Genomic DNA, 13367 nt, shown 5'->3' with positions numbered 1-13367 from the left:
AAGTGAGCTGAATGCAATTCATTCAGTAATTTATTTCGTAGTTTACTAGGAACAATTACTCTTTGTCCCCACAATAAGACGCCATCTTCAATAGATATTTCATTTCGTTTAAGGAAATAGGGTTTAATCTCTAATTCAACATTTGTGGGCCATTTGGCCATAACATATTCAGTTACACGAGACAAAATCGGATCTAATTTTGTTTCTTTCCTTATATCACTCACATTAATAGGAATTTCTTCGCTTTCTGCTAAATAATTTAAATTAACAGTTTCCTCTATATTAAACTTAGAAGAATCTAGCCTTATCGACTTATTTGAAGGCAATCTACTTAAAAAGTCTGCTACATTTTTTTGTGTCGATACATGCTTTATATTAAAATTGAAACCACTTAAAAATACTGCATATCGCTGCAATCTATTTGCCGCTGTAACCGGTATCCCATTTTTAGGGCCAAAAATGGATACTAACGCCTTGTTATCTGTGATTAAATTGAACTCCCTCCCATATAAAAATTGGTAGAAACGTTTGATTCCCCACACTATAGCAGTTGCTTCTTTATCTAGAGTCGAATAAGCCTTTTCGGTATCGCTGAGCGTTCTACTAGCAAAATAGATTGGTTTCTCGCTACCATCTTTCAAACTATGCGAGAGAACAGCTCCGATCCCATAATCTGAACTATCAACCGTTAAATTTAATTCTAAGGTTGGGTCGTAATGAACTAATACTAGATCTGAAGCTAACATTTGTTTAATAGTGTCAAAAGCTAATTAACATTCTTCATCCCAGTGCCAAACTACCTTTTGTTTTAGAAGCTTATATAAACAATGAACAATGTTTGGGAGATTTGGAATGAATCGATTATAATAATTTATACTTCCCAAAAACGATTTTAGTTGTGTCACATTCGTAGGTTCTGGGATATCCTCAATAGCCCGAATTTTATCTTGACTTTTATGCAAGCCCCTTTTATCAATTATAAATCCAAGATAAGATACTGATTCCGCGAAAAACGTACATTTTTCTTTTTTTACTGTAAGACCACATTCTTGTAAAATCGCTAAAACTTTACACAAATTCTTAGTGTGTTCTTCCCTATTCCTTCCTGTAATTAGAATATCATCTAAAAAATAGATATACTTGGCATATTGAGAAATATTTGTTCCATAATACGTTGGAACTGGGATGGACCTGATACAACTCCGTACGGTAGACGATTAAATGCAAATAATCCCTTATGAGTACTAATAACCGTATATTTCCGAAAATCTGGATGAATCACAACTTGCTGATAAGCTTGACTCAGGTCAATTTTAGAAAACTCTTGACCACCCTGTAAATTAGCAAATAAATCATTGATCCGTGGTAACGGATATTTATCCGCTTTGATAAAAGGATTGATAATTATTTTGAAATCACCACAAATTCTAACACCTCCATCATTTTTTAAAATCGGTACTATGGGTGTTCCCCATTCCGAAAATTCAACTGGAGATATAATGCCCTCCTGGACCATTTTATCTAATTCCATCTCTACCTTGTTTCTTAAAGAAAAAGGAACCACTCTGGGTTTAAAAAATTTAGGTCTGGCATCTGGTTTAATATTAAATTTTAACTGAAATTTATTAAATGTGCCCAATTTGTCAGAAACTACAGTGGGAAAATCTTTCATTAACCACCCCATTATTTCATTATGTTTATCTGCTTCAATAAAATTTAGTTCCCTGAAACCCATATTATAACACCTAATAAAATTTCTACCTAGCAAGGCTGGAGTTTCTCGATGCATAACATAAAAATCCAAATTATTTGTTTGTTTTGAAAAAGTTACTGGTAAGTTAATTTTGCCCTTAGGATGAACCTTGTCTCCCGAAAAATTAACTAACGATACATTAACTTGAGATAACGGTTGTGTATTAAAATATTTGTTATATATACTAGAAGGTAGGACAGAGACTGCGGCGCCCGAATCTAATTCAAATTTAAACATTTTACCTCTAATACTGATATCAATATAAATTGGCGGATCATTATTTGCTGATATACATAATACAGATGATTCAGTTCCTTCTTCCAATAAATTTAAAAATCTATTTCTACGTACCCGTTTTAAGTGTCCTCGAACGTTACATAAATTGCAGATATAATCCTTATAGGGACATACTGAAGGCGGATGTCTTTTAGCACACCTGAAACACTTTTGAACACTACCACTGAACTCATCACGATTCAAATCCGAACTATGTCTCTGCATCCCTGAAGTTGAAGGTCTAGTCTCCTTAAATCGCCGTTCTTGTTGATGTGCTCTGCCATGTGATACTTGCAATATTTCCTTACTGCAACTTCCACTCGTTATTTGACACACCTCTCTTTCTTCTACTGGTTCCACTTTCACCACACTTCTGCTATCTACTTCGTTAATGCCAGTTATTGCTGATTCTTCAATTTGTGCTGTTTCCATAGCTTTATTAAATGTGATATCTGACTTCAGTGCAAATAGCGTATTCTTTACTTTTCCATCATTATATTTTGAAATAAACATATCTGTTAATTTCGTTTCCAAATTATTTCCAAATTCACAAGTACCGGCTAGTTTTTTTAAACGTACACTTTCACTTTTTGTTTTCGAAGCACCATAAAACTTTGCCCTTTCTACCCACACTAAACAAGTTTTGTTATAGTAGCTATCTAGGCTTTTTACAATGACATTAAATTCACATTCTTCAGGTTTTTTAGGCACGGACAAGTCGGATAACAAGATATAAGCCTCTTCTGAAAGGCTATATAACAAAATAGCTCTTTTAATATTAACATCTGTAATTTCTCTAGCGATGAAATATTGTTCTAGTCTTTTTATAAACACATTCCATTCACAAATTCTGGGATTAAATTCCAAATTTAACGATAAATCTAATTTTCCGTTTTTCGACATTTTGTATTCACTTATACACACTTTAAAAACGTTTTTATCCTCGTCGCCATGAAATGTTCGGCACAAAAACACTTGGATGAACCCAAAACAAATCTTTATTTTACTACATATCAAATACAACTGGTTAATTCTTTTACCTGTAACTGACTAAAATATAATGCGATAATTAGCAATACATGAGCATCGCAAGTGGGGTTTATAATTACATGGCCAATACATTACACTAAGTCTACAATCGAGTATTAATTCTAATATTTTACATATGCTAGAATATTCCACAGGGTGTTCCAAACTTTAAGAAAAAAACACAGTATGATTGGTACACCCGGTATAAAATGGTATTTACCTGTCTAGCAACAATATTATTACAACGATATTCTTAAATAATAAGGCTATAACATACTAAAAGAATCACTCAAATCGGAGCACTGGTTTATGAAATACGAGACATCAAACATGTCCCATTTTTAACGTGTTCAGCTAATTTTGCCGGTGTGTGTATATTGGCCAATTAACTGATACATTAAAACAACAACAATAAGATAGTTAAATATGGATTTAGGTAGGATTAATCTCCATGGAAATTAGTAATAACAATAACAGTTTACATTTGGAAGGTTTTTATAATTCAAAATAAGCAACATTAGCTACAATACAGAATTGGAAAAATGAATAGCTGAAATATGAACAAATTTGTGTATAGGCCTAAGCCTTTGCTAACTTCAGTCATTGTTCATACACATTGACACTTCCAGGGAATACATATGTAATTTTTCTGGACTTAAAAGTGGTTACTGGATAAGGTAGAACCGCAACTATTTCCATGAAATCTATATTGAAGATGTCACCTTCCTTATATACAAATTCCGTCATACAGCTGACTGAAAACTTCCAGCTGAAAATATGCCTACCTTTGACACAGAGTAAAAGAGGAAGAAGCTGCATGAATAAAACAAAAAGAAACACAAAAAGACATAACTATTTTGTTTTTAAATGTGGTAGGCGGATACAAATTTTATAATGTAGAATATTTTTGCTTAGAGTGTGCTTTGAAATAATACTGGAGAGTGTTTCACATTAGCCCCAAACACGGTTTCATATTAGCCCCTCGACTTTGGTGGATAATATTTTAGGTTTGGTCAGAGTTAGGACAAACATTTATAGCTAAAAATGCTCATTCACTCTAATATAATGCATTGTAATTAAATGATTGTGTTTTTAAATGTATTTTTTAATGCCTGAGAAAAAGTTTTGGCATTCCGATTAAAAGTTTTTTTCCTCAAAATTGCAAGTCTATGATTTTTATATTTTTCTATACACAGTTAGGTGGATTTTGACTATGTTTGATATGGGGTTTAATTAATTAATGTACTAGCTACAAAATGACATATACTCCACATCTTCATCTACTAAAACTTTGAAGTTATTTACATGTTTCAGATTAGCCCCAATGTTTTGTGTGTTTCACATTAGCCCCGATTGACCCTACATACATCTGTGGTACATTTACTAATACAATGATGTCATTCATTCAAAAAATCTCTCAATATTTCTTTAAATTAAACAATTTTTTTTATCCTCAACTGTTATTAAACTAATGATAATTCAATTCAAGCTCTACTGAGTATAAGATTTAACATATTTGATTTTGTAGAAAATGTTATTTCTAGTATTCGATTCCAACTGGATCATAGTGAGAATTGTACTGTATCTTCATGAAATACTTTATATTGTCAATAAGTATTAATTCCCAGAAAATATGATGATTTTATAGATAACAAATATTATTTATTATCAGTTAATTTTGTTATCTAACCATTGATGTTTTCATACTGTCTTGTTAAGCAAAAGTATATTGGATCCCTGTGTTTATTTAAACATATAAAAACAACGGAAAAAGATAGACGGAGAAATAATATAGTATTAAAAGGCCTAACACTAGATGCTACCGACGGAAAGCCTGTAAAGGAGTCAGTAGAACACTTCATAGGAAGAAATCTGAAATTAGAGGTCAGACTGAGAGGAGCGGTGAAGATCGGCGACCAAATCTTTGTAGCAGAAATGGAAAACCTAACGGATAAGATGAGTGTACTAAAAAACAAAGGAAAACTGAAAAATCTACAGGGACAAAAGGTGTATATAGAATCAGATTTAACAAGAAAGGAAAGGGAAATACAAGCAAAAATTAGGAAAATGGCAAAAGAAGAAAAAGACAAAGGTAATACTACGAAGATAGGATATATGAAACTGGAGATTAATGGAAAGGAGTGGAAATGGGACCATAATAAAGAGAAACTTATACTAACTCACAGAAATATCGGGGAAGGGACTTCAAAAAACTAAAAGAAAATAATGAGACCGGACCCACAACAATGACAACCAAGGCAATGAATGGGAAAAGCGATAGGGAAAAAGATGATGCAAAGGTAAACAAGGATGAAAATAGGAAAAAGGGGAAAGCTAGATTGCAGAAAAAAGGAGAGATAAAAATGGGAACATGGAATGTGAGAAGCATCAATGGAAAAGAGGAAGAACTGGTAGAAGATATGATAAGACAAAAAATAGAAATACTAGGAATAACAGAAACGAAGATGAAAGGAAAAGGTCTTAAGAAAATACACAAAGGATATTGGTTACTTTGGGTAGGAGCGGATACAAAAGAGAGAGCAAAAGAAGGAGTCGGGATAATAATTGCACCGAATAGACTACAACACGTTATAGAAGAAACATATGTTAACCAGAGAATATTATCGGTGAAAATTAAACTGATGGACGAAGAAATATGGACAATAATAACAGCCTACGGAGTAAATGAAGATGCAAGAAAGGAAGAGAAAGATAAATTTTTCGAGGAGCTCCAAATGCAAATTGATAATGGGGAAGAAAACATAATTGTAATGGGAGATCTAAACGGTAGAGTCGGAAACAACAACAGCGGAATAGAGGAGTGCATGGGAAAAGAAGGAGAAGAAATGCTAAACAGAAATGGTGAAAGAATAATAGAAATATGTATGGAGAATAAACTAGTTATAACAAATACAAAATTTAAACATAAAGAAGTACACAAATACACGAGAGTACAAGACAGCAGAAACGAAAAATCAATCATAGATTACTTTTTGGTAAGCAGCAACAAATGGAAAAGAGTACAGGATACGAAAGTGAAAAGAGGCTCGGAGATTGGCAGTGACCACCATCTAGTAATAATGAGAATGAGAACAACAGAGGAAAAAGAAGAAAAGAGAAGAAAGGTAGTAAATGAAAAAATAAAAAGTTACAAATTAAAAGAGGAAATATATAAGAAGAAATTCCAAGAAAACTTAGATAATACTTTGAAAGGTAGGGCAAAAAATACAAATATAGAAAAAAAATGGGAATATCTAAAAACCAGCATAATCAAAGCAGCTGAGGAAACTTGCGGGAAAGCAAAAATAGCAAACACTAACATGAGGAGAACAGAATGGTGGACGGAAGAAATACGAGAGAAAATAAAGAACAAAAAAGACAAATGGAAAAGATACCTAAGCACAAAACACCCGGAAGATTACGAAGCATATAAAGAAAAAAGGAAAGAGGTTAAAATAGCGGTGAAAGCAGGAAAGGAAAGGTCATGGGAGATATTTGGACAAAAAATGACAAAAAATTATAGGGAAAACCAAAAACTCTTCTACGGCGCATTAAAACAACTCAGACAAAAGAAAGAGCACACGATGCCGAATATAAAAGACAAGAATGGAAACGTACTAACAGAAGAAAAACAAATAATGGAAAGATGGAGAGAACATTTCAAAGAGCTAACTCATGTAGACAAGGACAACATAGGGGAGATACAAGAAAGGAATGAAGAACAACAAGTGGAATCCATAACAAGAGAGGAATTAGAGAAAGCAATAGAAAGAGTAAAACTGGGCAAAGCACCAGGCAAGGATCATATCACCCCGGAAATGATAAAATTCATGGGGACAGAGGGAATGGATAGCATGAAAGAACTAATGAATGATATCATAAATAGAGCAGAATTACCAAAGGACTGGAAGAAAGACATTATATTACCAATACACAAAAAGGGAGACAAGAGAAACTGTAATAATTACCGAGGTATCACCATATCAAGTATCCCTGGGAAGGTATTAGCAAGAATACTAGAGACAAGAATAAAAACACAAATAGAAACAACTATGGAAGACACACAGTGTGGATTCAGGAAGGACAGAAGCACGCAAGACCTAATATTCACATTAAGACAAGTAAGTGAGAAGGTAATCAAGAAAAATAGAGAGATACATATGTGCTTCATTGACCTGGAAAAGGCGTTTGACAGAATCCGAAGAAAGGACGTTTGGAAGACACTAACAGAAAGGGGAGTCGACAGACACATAATAGAAGTAATAAAGGATATGTACAAAAATAATACAAATACAGTAAGAACCAATAACGAGGAATCCAGAGAATTTTCTACAAGTCAAGGCGTCAAACAGGGATGCGTGCTGAGTCCACTGGTATTCTCAGTGGTACTGGATGAAGCGATAAAGAAAGCCAAGAGAAGAATGAGAAAACTAACATTAGGATACTGGCAAATGAAACAGACTCAACTATCGGAGCTACTATTTGCAGACGACATGGTATTGATAGCAGAAAACAGAGAAGACTTACAGAACAATCTTGAAATCCTAGAAGAAGAACTATCAAACATAAATATGAAAATTAATACAGAGAAAACAAAAACAATGATAATTTCAAATACGAGGAAGACACACGCAATAGAATTAGACGGGAAACAACTAGAGCAAGTGGAATATTTTAAATACCTAGGAGTAATAATCGAATCAAATGGTAAACAAGACATGGAAATAAACGAGAGAATGGGACGAACAGGAAGCTTATTTAACACTATGAAAACAACATTTTTTGGGAAAAAAGGGATACCGGAAAAAGTAAAAACGGCAGTCGTTAAATCAGTAGTTAGACCAACAATCATGTATAGCAGCGAGACATGGACATTGACGGGGAGACAAAAATCCAGAGTCAATGCTATGGAAATGAGGTTCCTGAGGAAAATAGCAAACAGAAAAAGGACAGACAAAATACGAAACGAAACAATTAGACAAAACCTAAAACTAGAACCAATCAATGAAAAAATAGTAGAAGGACAACTTAGATGGTTCGGGCACGTGTGTAGAATGTCGAACGAGAGGCTAACAAAACGAGTGTTCGAAACGAGAGTGCAGGGGAAAAACAAAAGAGGGAGACCAAGAGTTATGTGGGTAGATGAAATCAGGAAAGAAGTCGAGAAGAAGGGATTGACATTGGAAAGTGCAAGAAACCTAGCGCAAGATCGGAAAGCATGGAGACTACAATGCCAAACTCAACTCCACCAGCCTTACACCTAAAGGTAGAAAGGCTTAGGACTAAGTAAAAAAAGTAATAAAAACAACGTTAGGACCTAATTACCACAGACCATTACCTGAAGTTTATGATCCTTGTATTTACACAGGATAAATAAATCAAAACAATAAGCAATTAAACATTTCATTATTCTCTGTACTAGTTTGGAAAAAGTAAATACATTTTAAAGACTTATTAAATTGGGATATTATTTTATAATGACCAAATTTCCGGAAGTTTCATTTGTAAACACATTTCAATTATCGAATATAATTTCAAAATGTGCATAAATAACAATCGATCTTTATAAAACGTTTAAAATCCAGAAATTATCTCAGGGATTAAAGATCACTTATTTGTATAAAAAAGTATTATAATTATATAGCAATACATACCCGTTCAAAATGTTACGTCATAAATATTCATTACATGTTGGCTTTTCTTAATTAAACATTTTTATTTAAAAAATATATTCTAATTATTCAAAATAAAAATAAACACACTCCATCAAAATTTTTCACTGACATTTACGAACACGACAAATAATTGACAGCTGGGAGTCAAGAATGCCAACTAAACATCGATTTTTAATTGTCAAATTTCATGCTTCTTGGAATTTTATCTTTTAGGCATTTATAAAAGATATGGTACACACTTTCAATTTCAAAAAATCTGGAATAAAAAAGCAACAATTCGGTATTCTATCTATTTTGGAATGATGTAAGAGTACTTTCCAAAAAATATTTGAGAAAACCAACAATATCTAATCCTATTACAAAGTCATTTGTATTTGAGTAGTCTCGTTAAATTTCGAGAGGTAAACGGACTGAATAACAGGTATAATAAATAAAAGTACAATAGATTAAGAAGAGATTACTTCCTACCTGTACCGGAAACTTAACCGCACCATTCAAACACAAATGACTTTGTAATAAGCTTAAGATTAAGGTTTGCTGAAATATTTTGATGACGACTGTACTTTAATAATTGCTTTTTAGAACGAAGAAAACCAGAGAAGAGACAGAGCATGCGGGATCCCAAATGAGAATGAAATAAGCGAAAGCGAGGTTAACGAGGCGTTAAATAGGATGAAGAATGGTAAGGTAGTAGCACCTGATGGAATATTTCTGTGGAGATTTGGAAAGTTCTAGGAGAGGAAGGAGTTAACATTTTGTGGCAAATGATATAGGATATAATTATGAGGAAGAAAGGATGTCCAATGCATGGAGAGAGAGAGAGAGAGAGAGAGAGAGAGAGAGAGTGTGTGATAGTATCATTATATAAGATAAAGGGGGTATTCAGGACAGCGAGAACTATAGAGGGATAAAGTTAATGTCCCACACAATGAAAATTTGGCGAAGGTTAAGGAGAGTGACATCGAGAGGAGAAGAACAGTTTGGGTTTATGTCAGGAAAGAGCACTACATTGGGTATTTATAGATCTTTATAAGGCGTACGACACAGTTCCTAGATAAGAGCTATGTATGAGAGAGAAATGGGTTTCTTAGAAGTACCTAAGGCTCGTGAAGGATATTTATGAGGGAGCGTGCACCAAAGGAAGAACTTATTGTGTCGGATTGACCGAAAGTTTTCCAGTGGCGGTTGATTTGCATAAAGGCTCTTCAATGAGTCCCTACCTATTTAATCTTGTTATGGATGTATTGACTGTACTGGATGTACTTTTTTTTAAAATTATATAAAAAGTGGCAAGTAACCAGATTCGACACAGATCTTCAAAACTATATGGTGACGAAAAAGGAAGCGAAAGTAGCAGTAGCAAAAGCCAAAGCAGAAGCGTATTCAAACCTATACGATCAACTTGATACCAGGGAAGGCGAAACGAAGATATATAAAATAGCCAAAGAGAGAGCAAAGAAAGCAAAAGATTTTAATCAGATTAGATGTATCCGAGATGAAAATAATAAAATACTAGTTCACGAAAAGGATGTCAAAAAGAGATGGAGAAAGTACTTTGACAGCTTATTAAATGAAGAATTTGACAGACAGCCTATAGAGTCAACGGAGACAGTAGCAGCAATGGTCACCAAAATAACAAACGAGAAAGTAGCTCAAGGCTCAAGCGCTTCAAAAAATAAAGAAAAGAAAAGCGGTAGGACGAGATGATATTCCTGGGGAAGTATGGAGAGCATTGGGAGAGACAGGAAGAAGGTGGCTAGCAGGTTTATTTAATAGAATTATGGTAGTTGGACAAATGCCAGACGAATGGAGAAGCAGTATACTAGTACCTGTCTACAAAAACGAGGGAGATATACAACAATGTACAAACTACAGGGCTATAAAACTGCTTAGCCACACCATGAAAATATGGGAAAGAGTAATTGATAGACGGATACGTGAAGAGACCGAAATATCTGAGAATCAATTTGGCTTTATGCAGGGCAGATCAACAACAGATGCAATTTTCATTATAAGGCAGTTGATGGAAAAATACAGGAGTAAAGAAACAAACGCTCATATGGTATTCATTGATCTTGAGAAAGCATATGATAGATTTCCTCGAGAGATTCTGTGGTGGGCACTCAATAAGAAAGGAGTCCCTGGTGAATATGTAAAGATTGTGAGGGATATGTATGAGGGAGTAACGACTAGTGTTAGAACAGGTGTGGGAGAGACCGACAAATTTCATGTGAAAGTAGGATTGCACCAAGGCTCGGTGCTTAGTCCGTATTTATTCTCATTATAGTTTTGGATCAGATAACAGCGAAACTACAGGGTAACATTCCATGGTGCTTATAATGTATGCTGATGATGTCGTGTTGGTAGGAAATAGTGAAAGAGACTTAGAACAAAAACTGGAACAGTGGAGACAAGCCCTGGAGGAAAAAGGTTTAAAACTAACGCCCGGTTTCATAATCAACTTAAAGTGAACATTAACTAAAGTTCACTTTAACGTTGACATTTACCCATATGAATTGCATTGACAAGGGTACCAACTTAAAACTTAAAGTCCACTTTAACTGATTATGAAACCGGGCGTTAATAGGACAAAGACAGAGTATTTGCAATGCTCATTTAAAGATGGAGTTACTACAAATAAAATGGTATCTTTGGATGGTGAACTGATTGTAAAAAGCAATAGTTTTAAGTACCTGGGATCGGTATTACAGAGTAATGGAGAAATAGATGGAGATGCTTGCAGTAGAATTAGGGCTGTGTGACAGGAAAATTCCAATGAAGTTGAAGGGAAAATTCTATAAAACAGCCATAAGACCGGCTATGATGTACGGAACTGAATGTTGGGCAGTGAAAAAGAAAGAGGAATAGCGAATGTATGTTGAGTGACAAAAAAGGATAAAATTAAAAATGAGTATATTAGGGGAAGTCTATAGATGTGGCACCAATTGATGCCAAAATGAGAGAGCATAGGTTGAGATGGTTTGGTCATGTTCAACGTCGAGACGCTAATCACCCAATACGAAAAATTGCTGAAGTGCAGATTCCTGGAAGGAGTAGGAGAGGAAGACCAAAGAAGACGTGGGGGGAGACGATTAGGTAGGACATGTTGGTAAAGGGGATTAATATTGATATGACCCAAGATAGAATTGTATGGAGAAATGCAATTAGGGAAGCCGACCCCGCATAGGGATAAGGCAAAGAGAATGATGATGATGATGGATGTACTGACAGAGAATGTAAGGAATGAAAACTATATGTGAGTCGAAGGTTAGAGCTGTTAGAAGTTAATGAAAGGAGAGGTAGGGAAAGCTGAGGAGAATATAGAAAGACTGTGTGGCAGGGGACAGAACAGCAACCCCTGAAAAGGTAAAAGGAGAAAGAAGAGAAACCAGCACAAATTGCCAGGAAGAGTGGGAAAGCGAGCAGAGGGCTGCATGGACAAGGACTCTGACTCTGATCCCTGTCGTGCGGAGGAGTGGGTGAAGTGCAAAAAAAAAGTATAAACTCTTCACATAATTCCTTACGGGACACGGATCATTTAGATTAGAGCATACCTTGAGCGGATATAAGCAATGCAATAGATGGTAGTTGGTGGTTGTGTGGATTTTGGAGTAAGCGACACAGCAGAACATGGGTGCTCGAATGCAGAAAGTTTAATGACGAAAGAGCGGAGCAAAAGTAGGCATCTTAGGCATCAAAAGTATGCAAAAGTAGGCATCTTAGGAGCACACAATTTTATTGCGACCATAGTGACATAAGGAGGGAAAGGGAGTTTAAAGAAGTGCTAGAGGCTGTGACAAAAATCATAAGAAAAGAGATTATACAAATAGTGAGATAACGAGGGTAAACATAAGAAACAGATAGAAAAAGAAAAGAGTAGAGAAAGGGACGCGCGCGAGAGAGAACGGTCTGGAAAGACGTCCCACGCGCATATAAGCCGAGAGTGGTTTTAGTTTTAGTTGTGTAACACGGATGCATCCGGTGGCAAGACCCCGGAGGGGGAACTGCGTTCGGATGTATGTACTCCATTCTCTGTTTACTTTGAATCCAGCACACGCCCAGGTACGATTCACCTGGTACGGTCTTTAGAAGATTCCCACTCTCACACAAAAAATCCTGAAACGGAAAAGCAGAGGAAGAAGGAGAGTTTAATAATTGCTTTTAACTAATTCAGTGGCCTATCCAGCATTTTTTAGGGGGGTGGCCGATTGGTCAAATTTCTATTAAAATAAATGATTATTTTTATAATCTTTATATATAATTTAAAAAAAATTAAATCACTTGGTTTGAGAGGGCGGGATCGCCCCCATCGCCCCTCTCTAGATCCGCCACAAGTAAAAGTCTTGTTTGTTTTACCACAGAACATTTTGCACACAATTTAAGAGAATTCTACATATGTTAACCCTATCAGTCCTTTTTTTGTAACTTTTGTAACATTTCAATTTTTATGAGGATGAATTAATTATATTTTTTACCTATTTTTGGAATTGGGAATTGATTACAATGAACCGTTATAAATAAATAAGATTCGTTACAAAATCACAGATTCTAAAGTATCGTTATACGTCATTAGTATTGCTGACCTCTATTATGACACGTTGCGCTACCTTCCGTGGATTTCAAGAAGTAAAATC

General features: G+C 34.9%; 1 protein-coding gene across 1 annotated transcript in view; it reads right to left on the bottom strand.

The window, feature by feature from the left end:
• The window catches only part of LOC114329310 (transmembrane protein 170A), a 36337-nt gene extending 27482 nt beyond the window's left edge, over positions 1-8855 (bottom strand). The window contains exon 1 of the mRNA XM_028278354.2: positions 8713-8855. The gene's annotated coding sequence lies outside the window, so the exon portion shown is untranslated. The remainder of the gene's footprint in view (positions 1-8712) is intronic.
• Between the last annotated feature and the right edge of the window lie 4512 nt (positions 8856-13367).

Source organism: Diabrotica virgifera, chromosome 7, assembly GCF_917563875.1.
Source record: "Diabrotica virgifera virgifera chromosome 7, PGI_DIABVI_V3a".
Classification (NCBI taxonomy): domain Eukaryota; kingdom Metazoa; phylum Arthropoda; class Insecta; order Coleoptera; family Chrysomelidae; genus Diabrotica; species Diabrotica virgifera.
Note: the sequence above shows the minus strand (reverse complement) of the source record. Positions and strands in the feature narration are given on the sequence as shown.